The sequence below is a fragment of the Bidens hawaiensis genome, unplaced genomic scaffold, assembly GCF_021521415.1.
Source record: "Bidens hawaiensis isolate Kalapana, Puna unplaced genomic scaffold, B.hawaiensis_p1.1 tig00030200_1, whole genome shotgun sequence".
NCBI lineage: Eukaryota > Viridiplantae > Streptophyta > Magnoliopsida > Asterales > Asteraceae > Bidens > Bidens hawaiensis.
The window spans coordinates 29203-49432 of record NW_027505172.1 but is presented as its reverse complement, the minus strand read 5'-3'; the positions used below and the strand labels follow the sequence as shown (position 1 = coordinate 49432).

Genomic DNA, 20230 nt, shown 5'->3' with positions numbered 1-20230 from the left:
GAGGATTTTCTGTGACGCGCATCTCTCGGTTGACTTGTTTTTGAATTCTTCGCAAACAGTGAGTTTCACGTCCCCTTTTTACTCTTTTTAAACGCTTTTATTTGGGGGAGATAACATACTCCAAAGCTGTAGATTTTGTTTAGTTTTTATATATCACTTGTAAGGCTAAGTGGCAAACAAACCAACCAAAGTCCTTCATAACATCGAACCGGTTAATATTTGGATAATAGCGAGTCACTGTTGAGTAGTACTACTGGGTTTGACAAACCCCACCCAACTCTAAACTCGACTGTAGGTCGAGTAGGTGTAATCTTGTCTAACACATTACCATGGTCGTGGTTGAAATGGTGGCAAGGAAATTGATAAACAGTCAGCTTTGGTATCGAACACTTAGTAATACTTGTTGATAGGTTAGCTACCTATTGATATATAAATTGACTTAACACTATCTGGTAACGCAAACGCAAACACGTAAACGCAAACATTTTCTTTATTTATATATGTGAACTCACCAACCCTGTGTTGATACTTTTAGTATGTTATTCTCAGGTAGCCGAGGCGGGCGCGCGGTTTAGGACATGCATTCGCTAAACAACATTGTTTTAAAAAATGCTTTTAATTTTTGTCTTGACAACTTGTGTTTTTAAGTCGTCCTGTGTGGCGCAACTGTTTTGGTTTACAATTTACGCTTCCGCATTTTTACTTAAGATTTGATGTCTTGGTTGTTTGAAAACTTTATTTTTGGTGTTGGATTATAACTAATGATTCGGATCCTGTTAGTTCACACTCTCTGACGGTAAAACTCCATTAATGAATTTTGAGGGTGTGACATCTTCCTCCTCATCAGGGTCCTCCTCTTCCTCAGGTTCATCTTCTTCCGGCTCATCTTCCTCCTTGGGTTGTGTAGTCTCAATGTTCATTGAGGGCATCTGGAAAGTCTCAGAAGGCATCATAATTCTCATCTTGGGTCTACGAGACGGACCTTCATTATTGGTTGGTTGAAGGTTGACTTTATTGAGAATGGAGCTTTCGGCATGCCACTCTTGTTGTTCAGAGAGATATTTCATCCACTCGGAGGATGGTTGAGAGTTCGGTACGTATCCGGCTGGATAGCATTGTGGTATCTCCTAGGGTTTGTAAGTTGGGATCTCTGTTGGATGGTACGTCGGTATTTTGAAGGGATTATACATCGGTATTGTCGGTGTATGGTAGCTTGAGTGTCTTGGTGGCTCAATTCCTTGCTTTGGTGGACTATCGGGAACATCTATCGGACAGTGTCTACTTCCGGGATAGTATAGAGGTTTGGACAAGTCTTGTTCCACGTCTTGGTTAAAGTACGCCTAATAGTAACCATCGCTCATATTGTCTTCGGGGTATGGGGCTATTCCGGCCTCCTTTGCCTTATGTACAAAGTTCTCGATGTGAGTTTTAAATGACATCTACATTTTATGGGTGGTTTATATTGTGGAGTGGGAAAGAAAGTTTACCAGCCTATCTTATCCCTAAAACACATAAACAATTATTTCTTATACTTGGATAGAAGCTTGGGTATTGTTTTATGATACCCAATTCGCTAAGATCGATGGCTCTGATACCAACCTGTCACACCCCCATCTTAGGCCTAGGAGCGCGACCCAACAGTTGGTATCGTAATTGTAAATAAATCAGAGTTGCGTTAGTTTGCGGAAGACTTACAAATCTTTAAGGATCGAAAATGTAACTTATATATATATATAAAAGACAGGATTATAAAATACCCGTTTAAATTAACAAAAAGGTTAATTGTTTATGTTTTACAAAACCATCACCATATATTAAAGTTCTAACAAAAGATCCGAGCCATCGGATTCATATATAGCACTTCGACTCATCCAAGCGCTAATCCTGTTCACCTGCAAAATATAAGAAAATACGTCAGCAACGAATGCTGGTGACCAAGCTGACGCAAAATAACTTCTTTTACTTTATTACCCCTCGAGACTACGCATGTCTCGGCCCAACGTGGCTTAGGAATAACAAAGTTAAATAACACATTATAAACTAGAGCTTCTACACTAGGTCACCTCACAAACACCGCAGCATTCGACTTAGTTAAGTACCCGTATATATACACAACGGTCGTACTCCCTGCAGGAGAGCGTCCGACGACCAGGGGTGGTGCGATCATGCCCATACATCGCATAGTACCACCTATGTAAGGATCCAGACATATGTATACCACAGCCTGAGGGCTAGGTTCATACCCATAGTTATAATGGTTTTAGGAACACATAGTTCCTTGTAAACAATTTCATATAACAAGTTGACTCATTTTGAAAACAAGTTTAAAAGTTTGGGGGCGTATTCACCTTGTCTCTTTAGGATCGGCTTCACTCACCGTCCAAGGGTCTTTTCCTTTCTTTATCTCGCACCTATTGTACGAGTATAAATATTTGTTAGTCGGATACACGATCCGGCTTAAGACCTTTAGTCTTATATCTCAATCCTCGATTGAATCTTTAGTTCAATTCTTATTTACTTGAAAACCTCTAGTTTAAAAGTAAATTATAAACCTTTACTTTGTATAGAAACCTGACGTTTCTTCTTCTTCAAGAAATGTAATCACTTTCTTTTATTATTTAAGAATACTCTTTATTCATTAAATAATATATTCATAACAAAAAATATATACATATATACTTACACACATATATATATGTAATCATAATATTCACTAATCATTCTTTCATTCATTTCTTTGTTATGTTTTCTTTCTTTTATCGAGGTATCGAGTATAACCTCGACTTAAGGCTTAAGCCTTGAATATAATATTAAATTATATTGAATTCATCATTACGCCTAACCTTAGTGGCGTATAGAAATCCTAGGGACTTGAGAAGCACTCCGACGCCGCTTTACTTTTTTCAACACGCAAATCGAGGAATCGCTAAATCTTCAACACTTGTTAGCACGAACTTCGAGAACAAACACCATCTTGGTTGTATGTGGGTGGAGGGTGGCACGGACCTTCAAGGAAACGTTTGACACGGAATTCGAGGAATCGGGGCACGCTTATCAATGAAATCGTTTATATGTTTTGTCGGGATTTTAGAGAGAGACTAGAGAGAAGTGAGAGCTGTGTTGGATGAGTGAAAATGAGCAGCCCTTGGCTGCTATTTATAGATGATATTTTGGACCCCATCGCGGTACGCGATGGGTCCCTGAGCAGGCCTATCGCGTACCGTGATATAGGCCTGATGACGCAGAGGGTAGGTTTTCCACGTGTCAACACGTGGCAGGAACCGTTCCACGTGGCGGCAGCGTTGCCACGTGGTGACACGTGGCGGCACATGGTGCCACCATGTGCCACGTGGCACACGTGTCACAATTTTTCAGACACCCCATCGCGGTGGGAGTCTCTTCTGACTCATCGCGTAGCGCGATGGGTCAGGAAAATCAAATTTTCATTTCTAACCCTCAAGTTTGGATTTTGGCAATTTTAGTCCCTAGACTTTGGAAAGTTGATACTTTGAACTCGAAATTTTCACATTGTTACATTAACTTATGTTAAGGAGTATACTCTATGGCCTAATGGTAAACTAGGAAACAAACTACTCAAGTTCAAGACACATATAAAGCAACATTTAACATTTATTATTTTCATTTTTGTTACTCCTTCTTTTCTATGAATAGATTTTCTTTTTGGTTTCTTCTTTTTAGTTTTTTTAAAATATATTATTTGTGTTTTTTCTATTTAAAATTTTTACTATAAATAAGAGTTTTGGTGTCAAAGTACCTCAGTGGGTCGCTTTAGGCATTTTTTTTGTTATGAATTTGTTCATGTTCGTAAAGAATGTGACGGAAACAGATAAAATTCGTGTTTTGCTCCAGTACTGTAACGATCATAACCAAAATCGATCGAATGCATACTTTTTTTAGTTTCAGTATTGTAACGAACATGGCGGAAATTGACCGAATTTGCGTAGACTCGTTGCATCAACGCTCGGGTTCGACAACGGTCGGATTTTACCAACACTCGAGTTTTACCAACCAACTCTACCTCATTGGTCCACCTAATTTTGTTGAATTATTTGGTTTTAGTTCTAGTATAATAACGCATGTAATCGAAACCGACCGAATTCGCGTCAACTTACCGCCTCAATGCTTATGTCACACCCCGACCAAAGGCGGCGAAACATGCCGGGGTGCAACAGATTGCCCAAGAATATAAGACACTATTAAAGTGACAATATTTAAACAACTCATTAATTTCATTCAATCACCAAAAGTAATGCATCTTGTTCATACAAAATAACACCTAATATAAGATTTTAATTGTGCATTCTTCTAATAACCTAAACGGTCTCAAATAAGATAGCATCTTCAAACTCCAATCAACCAATAATCAAACATGTAACAATGCATAAAATAATATTTGTCAACACGTATGTTGGTGAGCGATTTCATAGTTTTGAGTATATATAATATGAGGCAAAATCCACAAACGAATATGAGACTATAAATAAAAGCATCAATTGTGGTATATAAATCATAAGTAAATGAGGATCCTTTCTAATCGGTAACAACCGACATACTCAGATAATGAGGCCCTATTCTACTAGCTCAAGGCTTAAGTAGTTAGGAGTGCGTATGATCATATTATTGAGGCTCAACAACAATATAAAATAAATACTCGTGCACGTAAAGCATATGAAACATATAACACGCAATAGAGCAAGTATTCTAAGTATCATACAACATAGAGTTTGTGGTTTGAGGATAGAGTATTATAAATCATTATTGTTTTGAATAGGTATGCATGTTACCCCCAAAGTATAAAAATGACAACGGGGGATGAAATGTACTCACATGAAATAAGTAACTTGAATGATTAGTTTGCGATAAAACAGAAAGGTAAGTTCAACGAGCAAGACCTAGATTAAAAAGGGTCTTGAGTTAGTAGATGGACTTAAAAGCTTAAAAGTAAAATAAAATGACTAGTAAGATAATTAATTAAGGTTTGAAGGCTAATACGTAAATACATAAGTAATTAAAGTAATGGTTTTTGAAAAGTAAATTTACTCGAAGTCGAGTCTCGGTATTCTATTCACTTTTTTTACTTAACCTTTGTTAAGTAAATATTTGGGTAAGGTTTCAATATTGCAATACCCTTTGTTAAATAGATACCAAAACGAGATTTTACGAGTGCTCGGATTTGTCTGTTCGAGTCTTGATAATTGGTCAAGCTCGAAGCCGAGATTCTAAAGTAATAAATGTTATGAGATAACTCAATGAAATCAAAGAAACTTAACCAAGTGTGTAGTTCTATTAAGAAGAACCTCGACGTCCGTTAAGCGAGTGTTTGGTTTTGTCGGTCCAAACTTGTTATAAGATCAAGTTGGATCCAACATACCGAGTCTTTTGAGAAAATAATTAAAATTAGTTTATAATATAGTTTTAGAGAAAAATACGAGATATGGTGGCCCAAAACACAACTAGTGTGTCTTAAGCGAGTGAACTTGGTTTAGTTCGGTCTTGGTTCGGTCCTTGACTCGGAATAAGACCGAGGATGGTTACCACATACCCAATACCATAGAACTTATTAAAAGGAACTTAGAAATTATAATGCAAAAATCTTACATGCAACATATTAATAAATCATTTTAAATATAAAACATTTAAACGAGAGTTCGGTCTTGGTTCGGTCCTTGACTCGGAATAAGACCGAGGATGGTTGCCACATACACAATACCATGGAAATTATTAAAGTAAACTTAGAATTGATAACACGCAAGTCTTACATACAATGTGTTAACAATAAAGTATTTAAACAAAAGTTCGGTTTTGGTTCGGCTCTTGACTCGGGATGAAACTGAGGATGGTTGTCACATACCAATTACCATAGAACTCATTAAAATGATCTGAAAACTAAAATAAATAGAACTAAACATTAACATTAATAATAAGCTTAAACAAAATTTAAAGTGTTAACAAGGACTATAATAGCCCTCCATGAAGCTTTGCCTAACAATACACCTAAATCGACCATGGCCGGAGAAGGGAAACCCAAGGAAACAAGGGGAGTATGTTTTAAACAAGCTATAATAGCAAGCTTTAATTAGCAAGAATTAGTTCAAAACAAATATTAGTATTAGTTTGACCTTGAGAAGTCAAACTATCAAGAATTTGGAGAAAAAATACTTATATCTAGATTGGGGAGAGTTTGAGGTCGCGCAAACCCAAATGGGATGCATTGGTCTTGTTTATATAGAGAAAGAGTGAAGGGTTGGCCATAATGTTGCTTTCAAGAGTTACATGCTTTTGTTATTTGACAATGTTAGTCCCTTAAGTTTGTTTTAACTCGTGTTTAGCCAAAAAGGGTGTTTTAACGTACCGAAAGAGATGATTGCTTGATCCGACAATTGTGTAACATAAACGAACATAAAACCCAATATTTTATTAATACCGAAAGATCCGAAAGACCAAAACGGGTCGGGTTTCCGATACAAAAACAGATACAAGTTAAACCGAAAATGGCGAATGTCACAGCTTAGGACCGACAATGTTTGGATTTACCACCACCTGGGTTTTACAAACCTATCCCGGCACAACGCGCCAGATAAAACTCTAGTTTTTAATAAAATATCAATAGAAATACCAAAAAAAAGAAAGAAAAGAAAAACATAACAAAACAAAACAAAACAAAAGTGATTACATTTTAAACTCTGGCTTTTAATGAAATATCAATATAAATACAAATAAGAAGGGAAAGTGACTACCTTCACATTAGTCAAAGAAATATAGGTGGGAAATAAAAATCTATAATAATTAAGAATGTGTAAAGAATTTTTAAGTTTACACGTGTGTGATATATATATTATCAAATCGAAGGATCTAATACAGATTTGTATCATTTAAAAATTTATAGATAGAGAATGGAATACGATCACATACTTTTTTAGGGGATGGTGACCAATGGCACTAAAAATAATTTCGTAAGAGATATAAAGAAAAAAGAAAAAAAGAAGTATAACTTTCTCTTTCTAAAAGAGGAAAGAAAAACTTTCAAATAGGAAAAAGATAAAGAATAGTTTTTTATATTCATAATTATATTTGCTTTTTACCAAAATTACACGGCCACAATCTAAGGGAAAAAATTATATGCATTTATAAGTCCTAAAATCTGCATGATAATAAAACACATTTGTCAATAGAAAATGGCAATTTCACTTTGTCAAATAGATAAAAAAAAGAATTATTATTTTCCCTAAAAATGGGTATGAGTTAAAAACAAGTTTAAAGAGTTTTAAACCATGTAAAAGTTAAGTTTAAAATTATAGCCACATTAATGCTTGAATTTCATAGGATTTTTCGAGTATGCCTTTCACAGTCATTATATAATAAAAATAAGAGAAATCTGTTATTTGACTCCCTGGAAAATAACGTCGCGAGATGGGTTAACCACTGAAAAAGATTTTGCGAACTTTGACTCCCTGTGTTACTCCGGCGGGTTCTTCTGACTCCTGCCGTCAGTTGACTGTTTGTATTTTAGTAATAATACCAGTATATTAAGGGTATTTTAATAATCTTCTTTTCATATATAGTAGTAGCAGTAGTAGCAGTAGTAGCAGTAGTACTAGTAGTACTAGTAGTAGTAGTACTAGTAGTAGTAGTAGTACTAGCAGCAACATCGTAACCTTCATCATCATCAACTCTCATCTTCATCATCATCAACCTCAAATCCTCAAACCCACCACCAAGTAATCCCTCTTAATCTCATCATCTTCATCATCAGCTTCATAACAATTAATCAAATCGACCCTAGATTTCATCACTCAAACTCTCAAATCTCTCAAATCCCACCACCAATCGCTTCAATAATTCAACCACCACACCCATAAATCATTCCGATCAAAACCCTAACCTCCGGCACCACGCCGCCGCCACGGAAGCCACCGCTGCCATGGATTCCGGCCGCGGACAATGCCGGAAAACCAGGAAGTGGAAGAAGAAGATGCAGGTGGAGAAGAAGATGAAGATGAGTTGTCTGGATTCAATTCGGTTTTTACAGCTTCTAATTGTTTGCTAATTGCTACTAATTGTTGCTAATTGTTATGAATTAGAATTGAATTTGTGATCGTTGGGGTTAGGGTTTGATGGTGACAAAGCCGTGGCTACAACCGGCACCAACGTATCATCCGTTAGAGACGTATTGGGACACGGTGCATTCGTATGATGTTATAACCAGGAAGTGGACTAGGTGAATTTGAGTTATGATTTGTTGTTTATTAATGTTTGTTGATTTGATGATGAAGATAGGGAGATGATGATGATGATGAGGAAGTCCTTAACCAAGTGAGAATATATATTTCATGTTGTATAGATATAACAAACATTAGTTTAGTTTAAATGGTTTGTTTTGTTTGTTGTTAACCGAGACGTCGCCGGTTCGAACCCCACACTCTACACGATTTGGATTATTAGTTTTAGAATTAATTAAAGGCTCAGGGGTAAAATAGTCATTTCAACCTTTTTGGTCAGTCAACGACGGGTCAACTGACGGCAGGAGTCAGAAGAACCCGCCGGAGTAACACAGGGAGTCAAAGTTCGCAAAATCTTTTTCAGTGGTTAACCCATCTCGCGACGTTATTTTCCAGGGAGTCAAATAGCAGATTTCACTAAAAATAATATTGAATCTTAATAAAGTATTAGAATGTTTGATTAATTTCCTTATCATGATGTAAACACCTTTCATTGTTGTAGAATCTATATGTTTAGAGTTGTTCAAATCTTTGATTACATAGTATAGTAACATAAGTAATTTCATTTAAGTGAAAGCAATTTATTGTGCACCTTTTGTTTTTAAATACACTCTTAACGTTTCTTGTTTTTATTAATTAAGTTTATAATTTCCTCATGCTATTTGGAATAACTAAGCGCAATCAAAACTCCTTTGAAATCTTTGTTATAATGAAACATAAAAGCCAAAATAAAAGGATTGATGGATATTTTTTTAATCCATCTTTCATATACAGGTGTATATATATAGGGGAGGGTTATCCTAAAAATAAATAATTTTTAAGAAAGACTAGGAATAAATCATAGTCATTGGATCATGTTAATCTATGGTTGAGATTTAAAATTATCAATAACCGACATAGTTTTCTAGAATTCCACTTTCATCATTATAACCGACATAGTTTTCTAGAATTGTTTCACCATCATTTGTAATGCCAAATGTCAAAAATTTATTGGTTCTTATCATTCTTAGGAAACTATTTATTCTTATTTAAACCCTTTTCTATATATATATATATGTGCTGTAAAAGTAGTGTTTACATTGAAACAAAAGACAAATGTGGACAACAAGCTACGCCGCTACCCGTTTTTTAAATTGTAAAACCAAATCTAGTAAATAAATTATAGTAAAGGGACTAGAAATGTAATATTTACTAAAGGTTCAATGGCAAAAACAAAAAGGAAAAAAGAAAAAGAAAAGGATTGAAGTTGACAAAGATTTGACTCATCAATATTCAACACCAAGTTAAGTTATTGTCCACTTTCTATGAATCTTTGTTTTTTATAATAATCAAAAGGTGATATAATGAAATAAAGAAAATTATGTCTACAGTAAATATCATGTATATGAGATGTTTTAGAATGTGGATTTAACTATTAATAATGTAATATTATACCCCACATCAAAGAATGTTTGATTCTACACACATTATAGATCTATCAATCAATCTGTTCAATTTGTTCGGACGTAATTTATGTTGGGCCGACTCATCAAGCCTATGATGGGCTGATGTCTTGTTTATCAAGTTGAGAACGTAACTTGGTTTACATGGAATAAATTACTTGGTGAACAAGTCAAGCCAATGACTTGGACAACAAGGAATTTATTTATTAATTATATATATATTAATTATCAAGTTGCTTGACACACTCAATTCGTTATTGTTCCACCGCTATTATTGTTTAAATATGTTTTTACTAATTAGTATTTGAGTATGATAATGACTTTGTATTCTAGTCTAATTAGGTTTTCATGTTTAAACTAGTATATATACCCGAGCTTGTGGTTTATATCATCAAGAGAAGTGAGTTTAGGTATTGTAATTTTTCGAGCTAATGAGAATTATAAAGTTTGGGCTTATGATCTAAAACTATTGTTTGTGTTTATCGATCATGCTCACCAAACTTCACAATCCATTTAACAATTATATTTCATATTTAACAACTGACTTGTCACTAACAAGTAAGCTATAGGAACAAACGTTAGTCATACAGCCATACGGGTAAAGTTTATAGCTTGTTTTATTTTGAACCTAGAAAACATAACGAAGCTAGTGCTCATGTGGGAAAACTGCATGAATACATGCTTTGGAAGTCGGCAAAATAGCCCATAACTTCAGCAAAAGGGGTGCCTCCTCACAAAAGGGGTCACTGTGACCAGCCCCGGGTGATTGTTTACCAAAAACACAGGTCTCCGCAAAGTCGTAAAACTATGTATGGGGGCTGACGCCTGCCCAATGCTGAAAGGTTAAAGAAGTTTGTGATCTGATAACAGGGGACCGAAGCCCCGGTGAACGGCGACTATAACGGCTCTAACTTTTGTGTAAATTTTCAATTTAAAATATAAAAACATTTTATCATTTAAAGATAAAAGCAGGGCTTCTACTGTAATCGTTTAGTTTAACTGATGAGGCTTACGGATGTTTTTACAACGATATACATACCTACGCAATCATAATTAAACCATCATGAAATCTCTGCAACCGTGTTAAACCCTCAAGGAATACAAAATACAACATAAATGGGCACCCAAATTTCAAATATCTAGTTAATTGATTGGAATCTGATCATAACATTTAATAAAACTATATGCAGAATTCAAAACTATCAAAAAGTCCCAAACTCAGAACACTAAAAGTTCCATCGATCTAATTGGACTTTGGCTTCGGCCATGTCTTTCTGTGCTTTCTTCCTGCGGTAGAATATTGGGCAATCCCGGCTGCAACACCATTGTCAACCATCAATTTTAAGTTTCATTAGGGTGAGCTTCATTACAGAACAGTTGATTATTTTTAGAACACAAAAAAAGCTGTTTACTTCTTAAATACAAACGTATATGTTAGATCCATAAAAAACCATCAAACTAATTTGCTCATGTTTTTCTAACCATTGTGTAGGTTCTATTTATACGACATTTGTTCATATATCTTTATTCTTTTTTGAAGTTAAGGAGAGATGAAAAAGCATTGCATTAACCATTTTCTTATATTTATAAAAGTTTTAGCTTAGAAATATAGATAATTTTATTTTGTCGTGTATTCTTATATAGGGAAGTGATCATAAAATTAAATGATTTAGATTGTTATTTATTGTCCTCAAAATAACTTAGTGCTCCGTGATAAACTCACCAAATGCACACACGTATGTATATATACGAACAGTAGCTATATGGGAAATGTAATAGGTACCTTGTGCATAAAACATCCTGATGAAGAGATCCTTGACACTCTTGGCACTGTGTCCATAACCTTCCGAAAAGCTTCTCTAGCTCCGATACTATAATAGAAACAAAGGGACTGTTACGTCAGAAGACAGTTACATTTTTAATTGTTTTTGTTTTTGTTTTCATACCGTTGTCAACCGTTTTGCAATAAAGTTCAGCTTCCCTTCCTTTGCAGTGTGAACAAAGTGTTTGATCTTTATTACTGATTAAGGCTTTGCAGCCAACACAAAGTGTTTGATCTTTATTCCACTATTCGAAGGGGTAGAAATGGAGATAGCTCGAGTGTGGCTTCCGTGAATAAGTTCGCTACTAGCATTCTTTAAAATAGGGTCAAATATCCTCAATAGTGGCTGCATTGCAAATCAACTCTCAGATAAAAGTATAACTATAAAAAGGTATGACGAGATGATTAACCAAACCGACCTTGCTTATCTGATTTTCAAGATAGTAGTGAGGATCGATGGGTATATTGTTTTCCAACACGTATATCGGGTCCTCCGACTTTTCGTATGCCTGGTTTTCATCAGTTTATTAGTTTAATTATCATGATGTACAAAGATAAGATTGTGACCCGCTTTACCTTTGCACCTTTCGCAGCTTTAATAATGACATATGGTACTCGGTCACCAACATTTGGAGCAGTTGCTGCATCTCGCTGTAGTATATAAAACACAACAATGTGATGCTATAGCTTGCAAGAATCCATAAATTATACTTAAAACATGTGAAACAACCAAGCAATAAATTAGTCACATGCGGATTACTTTGGAGAAGTGAAACAACTCTCCAAATTGATAAGTAAGCATAACGGAATGACAACCCTAGAGCCCTGTTATACTAAAAGACATCCTGATACTGTGACAGATATATGACTAGCTTAACAGGTGTCTGTTGGCCCAGATCCAGTCAATAAAACAACAAATAAATAAAGAACACATAGGATTTTGGAGTCAACCGACTACCAAGTTAGATCGATCCAAATAATGATTACACGATAGCTTAGTAAACAAGCGACTTGAGTAACAAGTAACTTGGTTAACAAGTTGTACTGCTAAAAAACAACTATTGATAGTTATCTGCTAATCATAATCCAAGTTGTAAAATAAACATACTGAATGGACAACACTTGAGAAAAGAGCTGAATAAAAACAGTACAAACCTTTCTCATTCGCTCTGCAAGTTCAACTGTGCTGCCTTTACATCATAATCCTCTCCAGATTTTGTCAGTCCCTGTTAATTAACCTAGTTAGTAGATGCACAGTAAATTTTGATGCTAATAATCAGATGGTAAAGCTTAAATAACTTCCAGATATGACAAATTCAACCTATTTGCCTAAAAATAGCCTGGCTGGATTGTTATTTATCTACTTAGCTGAATCAGAAACAGGGTCAACCAATTCGATGCTCCCCCAATGTGTTTTCAAAGGCTTAAAATCCCTCATTAATCACTTTATATCAAACCATTCATTATTTTATAATCTAACTTAATACTTTAATTATGCATGAAATTCCAAAAACTAGAAAGCTGTTTGACGAGTCAGCCCAACCACGCACAACTGGACCCACTTTTTTATATCATTTGTTGTTACCCAGCCCACCCATGCTGCCAGATTTACTTACCTTGGTAATAACCAAAAGAGACAAATCCATGCGATTCATAAGCAGATCCGAAATGGTGTTCTTGACATATTGAACGGCTCCAGGTATGTCTCTGTCTATTAATATTTTGTTAAGGCACTCGGTTACCAGGTTTTTTACTAACAGACAGTTGTCCCTTCTAACTGTTTCAATACCTGAAAAAAAAGCTCAAATAGATAAGAAAAAACATATTTTTGAAGAGAATAATGTAATTATTTAGTTTCTGAAGAAATTTAGCTAACCTTTTGTATCCATTTTGTCAAATTTGTTAGGATTTGTCCAATAGAGGCCAGCATACCTCTTTTTGCTGATCAGCAGATAGGGGAAATAAACCTTTTCAAATTCTAGTTTAATAGGCTGTGCAAAACAAACAATCATGCAAGGAAAATTCAGAACATAAATATATTAACATCAGATTAGATTAAACCATTAAAATTTGCACATGTTGTTAAGCCTTACCTTGATGAAAGTCCCACTAATGTAATCAGCAGCTTCTCTACCAAACTTCATGGCTTCATCCACAGTGGACACACCAAATTGCACCATAACAGAATGTGTATCTCCATATATTACCTGCATTTCAATCAATCAGTTAATCTGTACAAACCAAAAGCACTTCAAATCTTACATACAAGTATCAAATATACCTCAGCATTATGCTCATAACCATTAAGTGTTGTGAATTTTTCTTCAAGTTTCTTTGTATGTTCAATCATCTGACGGCCTTCGAAAATCAATTAAGTTATAAAATCAGGTATTCAGCCAAGAGAAGTAATTACTATAGAATATTCATTGGAGGTACATGCACATGAAAACACATATTTTAATGGTTGATGACATATTACCGTAGCTTGTAACACTTGAGGATATCTCTAAACAAGGTAACTGGCCAATAGTAGCTCCGGTAAACCCATACACTGAATTTGCACTAATCTGAAAGATCACACGTTGAACCAATGTTAATATTAGGGAAAGTAATTAGCTAGTAAAAAAGCACATATGAAGAGAAAACTGCAGTAGGTAAATGCAAAACTGTTGGCTGCCTTACCTTCAAAGCCAGCTGGCGACCGTCCAACACAGCCTTCACCAGGGGATCCTTTGCCTCCTGAAACCCAACCAACCCATTATTGTATAAGCAGAACACTTATAATACTAGATATGTGCTACACAGTGAAATATTTATAACTGATACGTGAACAAAATAAAGTTAAAACATAAACAGGAACATGTTAGCAAAATGTTAACTGCTACTAAATTAAGATAATATATAAATATAATAACTGAAAGAAAAAATAGGAGAGTCATACTTTCAAATCTGCTTTAGCCCTTCTACGAGCAGCTAACAGTTCTTCAAGAATTTCTGGAAGTATACCCTGAAAGTGCATTTGTAATCAATGGCCACAACGATTTAATTTACAGTAAATCATACAAAATGTCCCAGCTCAATGAATACCTTCTGCAGATTTGACTTGACAAATATTTCACCCGATGGAGTTTTATTGACACATTCTGGTGGGAGATTGAGCTTCCGGACATCTTCAGGAGTCACCTTAACAAAGATAAGCAAAGCAAAACTAACACGTCAAAACATCTACAGCAGAATAATATTTTAATATTATTTTACAAATCAAGGCCAAATAAATTACTCCTGGAAACATAACATGAACGCTGTATATATTAAAAATAAAAACAGAAGAATATCTTACTAGAGTGCAGTAGCATAAGTTATGTTGCAATTGGCTTTTCATAGAATCCCGCCCTGGGTTCCAAAACCTATACAGCAAGATAACCTCTATGTAAAAAAACTACAAACTCTTTATAGTCCTGAAAATCCAACTAGCATATACAATGTGGAATATAACATATGATTAAGAGCGATTTACTCACAGTTGCACCTTCATACGTTCCTTGCTCAGACCCGCCGGCTTGTTTCACATTAGGAAGCACTAGATTCTTCTCTTTCGCTTTCCTTAAAAGTTGAGAGAGTACCTGTAGACAACCACTTTAATTTAAAGCTAATAATTCAAAAACACAATCAACACATGAACCCTATTTTCATAATATATGACCTTGATGCTTTGTCCTCGAGAGAGAAGAAATGATATGGGAACACCTGTCACTCGAGCCATCTCCACATAGTTGTAAATGTACATCAGCTTATCCAGCAGCCTCTGGGGGAGATAAGCATCCTATAAAACATTCAACAACCTTCAGTTTGTATTTAAAAAATATAGTGGCATTATATTAAAAAGCTAAGAAAGTTAATGAAAGAATGACACCTTAAGACAATATACAGCTAGTCTCCGCCTTGTCTCTGGATTACCATTCTGAAGGTCGGATATAATTGAATGATGAACATCCTCTTTCTGCAAATCAAACAAAATAAGTATAAGAAACTTGCTATTCACTATAAAATTTCATTAACCAAAAATAACATACACAGAATACCTGCTCATGAAGAAAGTGTGCTGAAACAGAATTCAGTGAGTATGAACTTAGCTTATAATCCCTTTGCATAGCCTGAAAATTATAACAAAGAAAAATAAGCCTTCTAGTTATCCATATGCATCCACTTGTTTTCATTTTATATATTAAATTACCTGAAACAAATCAAACTGAACTCTCCCTTCCAATGTAACTTCTTTACTTTCCCTTGTACCATACTGCCTGTGACACAAAGACCAGTATTGAAAAAGTTCAGCATTTTGAAGAACCTTGTTACATCCAATAGTGCAATAGCTTGACATTTGTCAATATATACATGTGCGGGTGCATATTTAGATATATGCATACATATATGAACCATTACCTTGAAGAAAATGTTGTATCCCTCACACGGGTCCTGCTATTTCTAATGCAACCAAGTATTGGAAACTCAACTATTTTCAATGTCTCTGCCCTCTACAAAAAAAATAGTATTGAGTCACCCGATACTATTTCTAATGCGACCTTGTTACATCCAATGGTGTGAGCTGTGAAGTAATTAAAGTTGTATTCCAAAAAAAAGAGAGCCGGGGCACTGACCTCAATCAAATATGGCAAGTCAAATTTGCAAATGTTATAACCAATCACAATATCTGGATCAACTTCCTGAATAAAATCCTGAAAAGATTAAAATATCTTCAGCTCCCATGAATATAAACATATCCAAAGTCGCAACAAAATGTTAACGCTTGTGCAACTCAAGTTTTATCAAAATATTACCCTCCAAGCCAACAAAACTTCTCTCTCTGTGTCAAATGACATCACATCAACACCAACTATTGGTGAACATGACTTTAAGGTCACGACATTTTTCACAAATGGCTGTTCCTCTCCCTGCAGTGTGACCAGATTTGCAATCTACAAGAACATAATCAGGAACTGCAACATAACTACTTGCTTTATATGCTTAATGAGTTCAGATAAATAAATAAGATTACTGAAAGATATGTAATCAAACCTGAATAACAGGATCATATTTAGCATCAGGAAAATGACCCTTACGACCAGCGCACTCAATGTCGAAACTCAATATGCGAAATGGAGCCATCTTTGAAAATTCTCCTTCTGGAGCATGGCTTATCAGTTCTGTATAGCTATAATCTTGGTCAAGAAATTTAATAAACTAATTGGATAAAATTGAGAATATACACATCAGAAGCTTAACTTAAAAGAACATTATCACTATCAATGCTTAATTGAGGATACAGACAATCAAACTCAAACTGAGAGTATGAAAGACTCCTTGCTGATTTGCTGTATTTATGAGCTGGAACTTCGATCCAATTTCCACCAAGGATTTTGCAATCAATCATGAAGCGAAGAACAAATAGTATATTACTCTCATATGTCATGAAACTTTTCATACCAAGACCATCAATTTGTATCCCTTTGTCAAGAATTCCTGCCAGTATTAAATGAAGTGTTGAGAAGCAACAAGAGATAGTATGTATATGGAATGTGTGTGTGTGCGTGTCTGTATGATTGTGTGTATATGGAATCTATAATTTTGCAAATAAAGCAACAATAGAAAGAGTAAAATCTAGAAGCTAGCACACTTTACCTCGACAACTAGCAACCATTGTTGGCAATGCAACTACAATTTTTAAGAAAGGCTGGGAACTATGTTGCTGATAGTACATAATGTTCTTTTTCTGGACTAGTTCAACACGAACGATAAACCTAGGAACTGAAAACTTATTGCTCTTGTTGGCTTCCCTCATTCTCCCCTGCACAAAATTGAAGGGAAAAATTTTTTAACCGTCTACTATCTTGCAGGAATCAGTTTATCAATGCACATGTACAGTACCCTTAGTGCAAATTCTTACAAATAACAAAAATTCAATCAGCATTAAAACATACCTCAAGAATTTGATTAAAGTGGGATATATCATCAGGGCCCATGCCAGGAGGACAGCTGATATAGAAGTACGGTTCAAATCCATGAACATTACAGCATACACTATTCCCTGTTTGCAGACCAAAAACCATCATATCACAGGATAAGGTTATATCCTATATATATAAACAATATAATAATGAAAAAGGATGCTTCTATCATACAAGTGAAGAGGATTCTAGATACCACAGAAACTATCATGATGGCAGACAAGGGTGAAAGATTAGGTATAAGAAATTACCTTCCTTTGTTACACCAAATATTCTGATGATAGCAGCAGAACCAGAAGAATTAGGAATCAATCCTTTGTGGCTCTCTCCAATCACGTAATCAATCTCCAATTGTTGAAAAACTAACAAAAGATAACAATGAACAGAAGTAATAAACAAATTTCAGTTTGAGATTTTTAATAATCATGAAAACACAGTCAACTAGAATAAAATATATAATCACAAAAAAATAGTTTTAACATTTCGAACTACTAGAATATAATTTACGATTGCGATGTTATTCCTAACCTTTTCAACAAAGATAAAAATAAACACATAAAGAACAAGCAGCAAGCCAATGTTTTCTGTATTCTAATGCCAATTATTACTGATATTCCTGCAGCGAACTTGGCCTAAGGATCACCCAACAAAAAATATTTCACTTTGTTACATGATATTTTGAAATTTCAATCCTAAAATGGGGTTATGCGCATAGAAGTTCCCCAAAAATATACATTTAAAAGCTAATGAAATAAATTTTCCAAGATGCTTATCAGACTATGGTATTAGTAATATTACTTGAAACAATTTGGGGTGCAAACAAGCCAAGCCACTTGAGAGCTACTCGAAATCGGATCACTAAAAGGCTCGAAACATGACGAATTTCCTGAGCCTCAGATAAAGCTCGTTTAGTTATCGAGCCTGAGCTTGTGTATTTTTATGTTTTGCCTCTTGTAGACTTCTATGTATTAACACACTCTATAGCCAAGCTCGAGCCAAGATTTAGCTCTTTTAAGTTTTTTCTCAAAATATAGAAAAAAATTTTAAAAAAACTTACACAAATTCATAATAAACGAGCTAATCCGAGACAAGATAGAAAAAGTGACTCACAAGCAGAGTGAGAGCCCTCGTAATTTTACGTTTTGCCTCTTTTGGACTTCTATGTACTAATTTCACAAAATATATACACAGACTCATTATTAATAAATAATAAACGAGTGAAACTGCGCCGGAGCTTGTAAAATGATGCTTGTATCAGCCAAATTGCACATTTCCTTAAATAAATGTGTTAAAACCCTAAATTAAGCAACAAGGGATATTCAATTACCAATACTCTGTGAGTGAGAACGCTTCCCGTTCCTCCATGTCACGGAGAAATTAGGCTTTCATCTTCCTCCGTCGAAACGTGCTGTTTCAACGGTTGCCGTGGCTTCCTGCTGCTGCTGTTGAGAAAGAGTGGCGGGGAATGAGAACGAGACTGAAATTGCCGCCAATTTCATGAATATTTATAGATTGCAAGTCACGTGCGTTTCACGTGTTTGGAAAACTGCTAAAATCGTACCGAAAGTGTGCTTAGAAGGTAAATCTGCTCAAAATACTAGTACTAAACTGAATCGGTATCGGTACCAGAAAAACGTGAAATGTGGGGATTGAATTGGTAACGAAATGGTCGGGTATGGTGCTATACCAAACCGATACCGATAGTAATGATTATATATGTGTGTATAGTTACCTTCTATAACATATATGTATAGTCATATTATTATTTTTTTATTATTATTCTTTTTTTTTTGCTATCATCTCACTATATAATTGTTTTGTGTTCATTTTATAACAGGTACTGTACTAACCAACTAAAAGTTCGACAATTAGGTTTCACATTAGTAATAATATTTAGATGTGCACTGATCGTTTGAGATGTAATTATGAAAAAACATGAAGAACTTGATTTTCAAATTCAATCAATAAAGGATAAGATTGAATCCAGAACAAAGGTTGTGAAAACTATAAACATCTAATTGGCCCACACGAGAAGGCCAAGAAGAAGAAGAAGAAGGAGGAGGGAGTGTAAATTTTGTAGAAAACAAGGAGTCGTGATTTTAGGAATTATCGTGTAAAGTTAAGTAAACATATGGAATAAAAATTAGAAAACAACATACAAGAACATAGATGAAACAAATGATGAAGAAATAGTTGATAGAAAGAAATTAAGAAGAAACACATGAGGACTATGAAGAATAAGTTAATTTCGTCATTTGGTGTATCGATTTTTAGTTTATATTGTTTAAATAAATATGTTTCACATTAATGTCCACTTAGACATTACAAAGTTATTAGTTGATATTAGTATATATTTTGAATAGAAATATTATTTTCAAATTTTGAATGTTATTTTTAGATTATACATATATGTATATTCTATTGAATTTCCATATATGTATGTTTAAATTTCCATATGTGTATGTTTAAGAGATCATTCATTTCCGTGTATTAACTAATTTTCTAATAATTAAGGCTATAGACATAAATCCGTTTCAACAGTGTATATAAATTACAGTAGAAACTCGATAAATTAATACTCGATTATTTAATAAACTCTCTAAGATAATATTTTTTGCCGGTCCCGACTCGGGGATAGGGTGCTAAATTAATAATTCGCTAAAATCATAAGACAATAAATTAATAATTCCTTATATATAGCATATTACATGAATGTATTTA

At 34.6% G+C, this 20230-nt stretch overlaps 1 pseudogene across 1 annotated transcript; it reads right to left on the bottom strand.

Moving 5' to 3' along the window:
• Positions 1-10815: 10815 nt before the first annotated feature.
• On the bottom strand, positions 10816-19008 carry LOC143611219 (DNA polymerase delta catalytic subunit-like; annotated as a pseudogene). Its single transcript, XR_013149734.1, has 30 exons — positions 18934-19008; positions 18837-18891; positions 17761-17871; positions 17483-17589; positions 17184-17349; positions 16829-17024; positions 16581-16716; positions 16343-16480; positions 16163-16240; positions 15948-16039; positions 15739-15805; positions 15587-15658; positions 15418-15504; positions 15208-15327; positions 15026-15127; positions 14845-14911; positions 14592-14687; positions 14446-14511; positions 14187-14243; positions 13984-14071; positions 13786-13862; positions 13598-13711; positions 13381-13495; positions 13121-13293; positions 12660-12730; positions 12081-12155; positions 11924-12013; positions 11629-11850; positions 11466-11553; positions 10816-10996 (listed from the first exon to the last, which is right to left on the bottom strand). The product of XR_013149734.1 is annotated as a DNA polymerase delta catalytic subunit-like (transcript).
• Positions 19009-20230: the final 1222 nt, after the last annotated feature.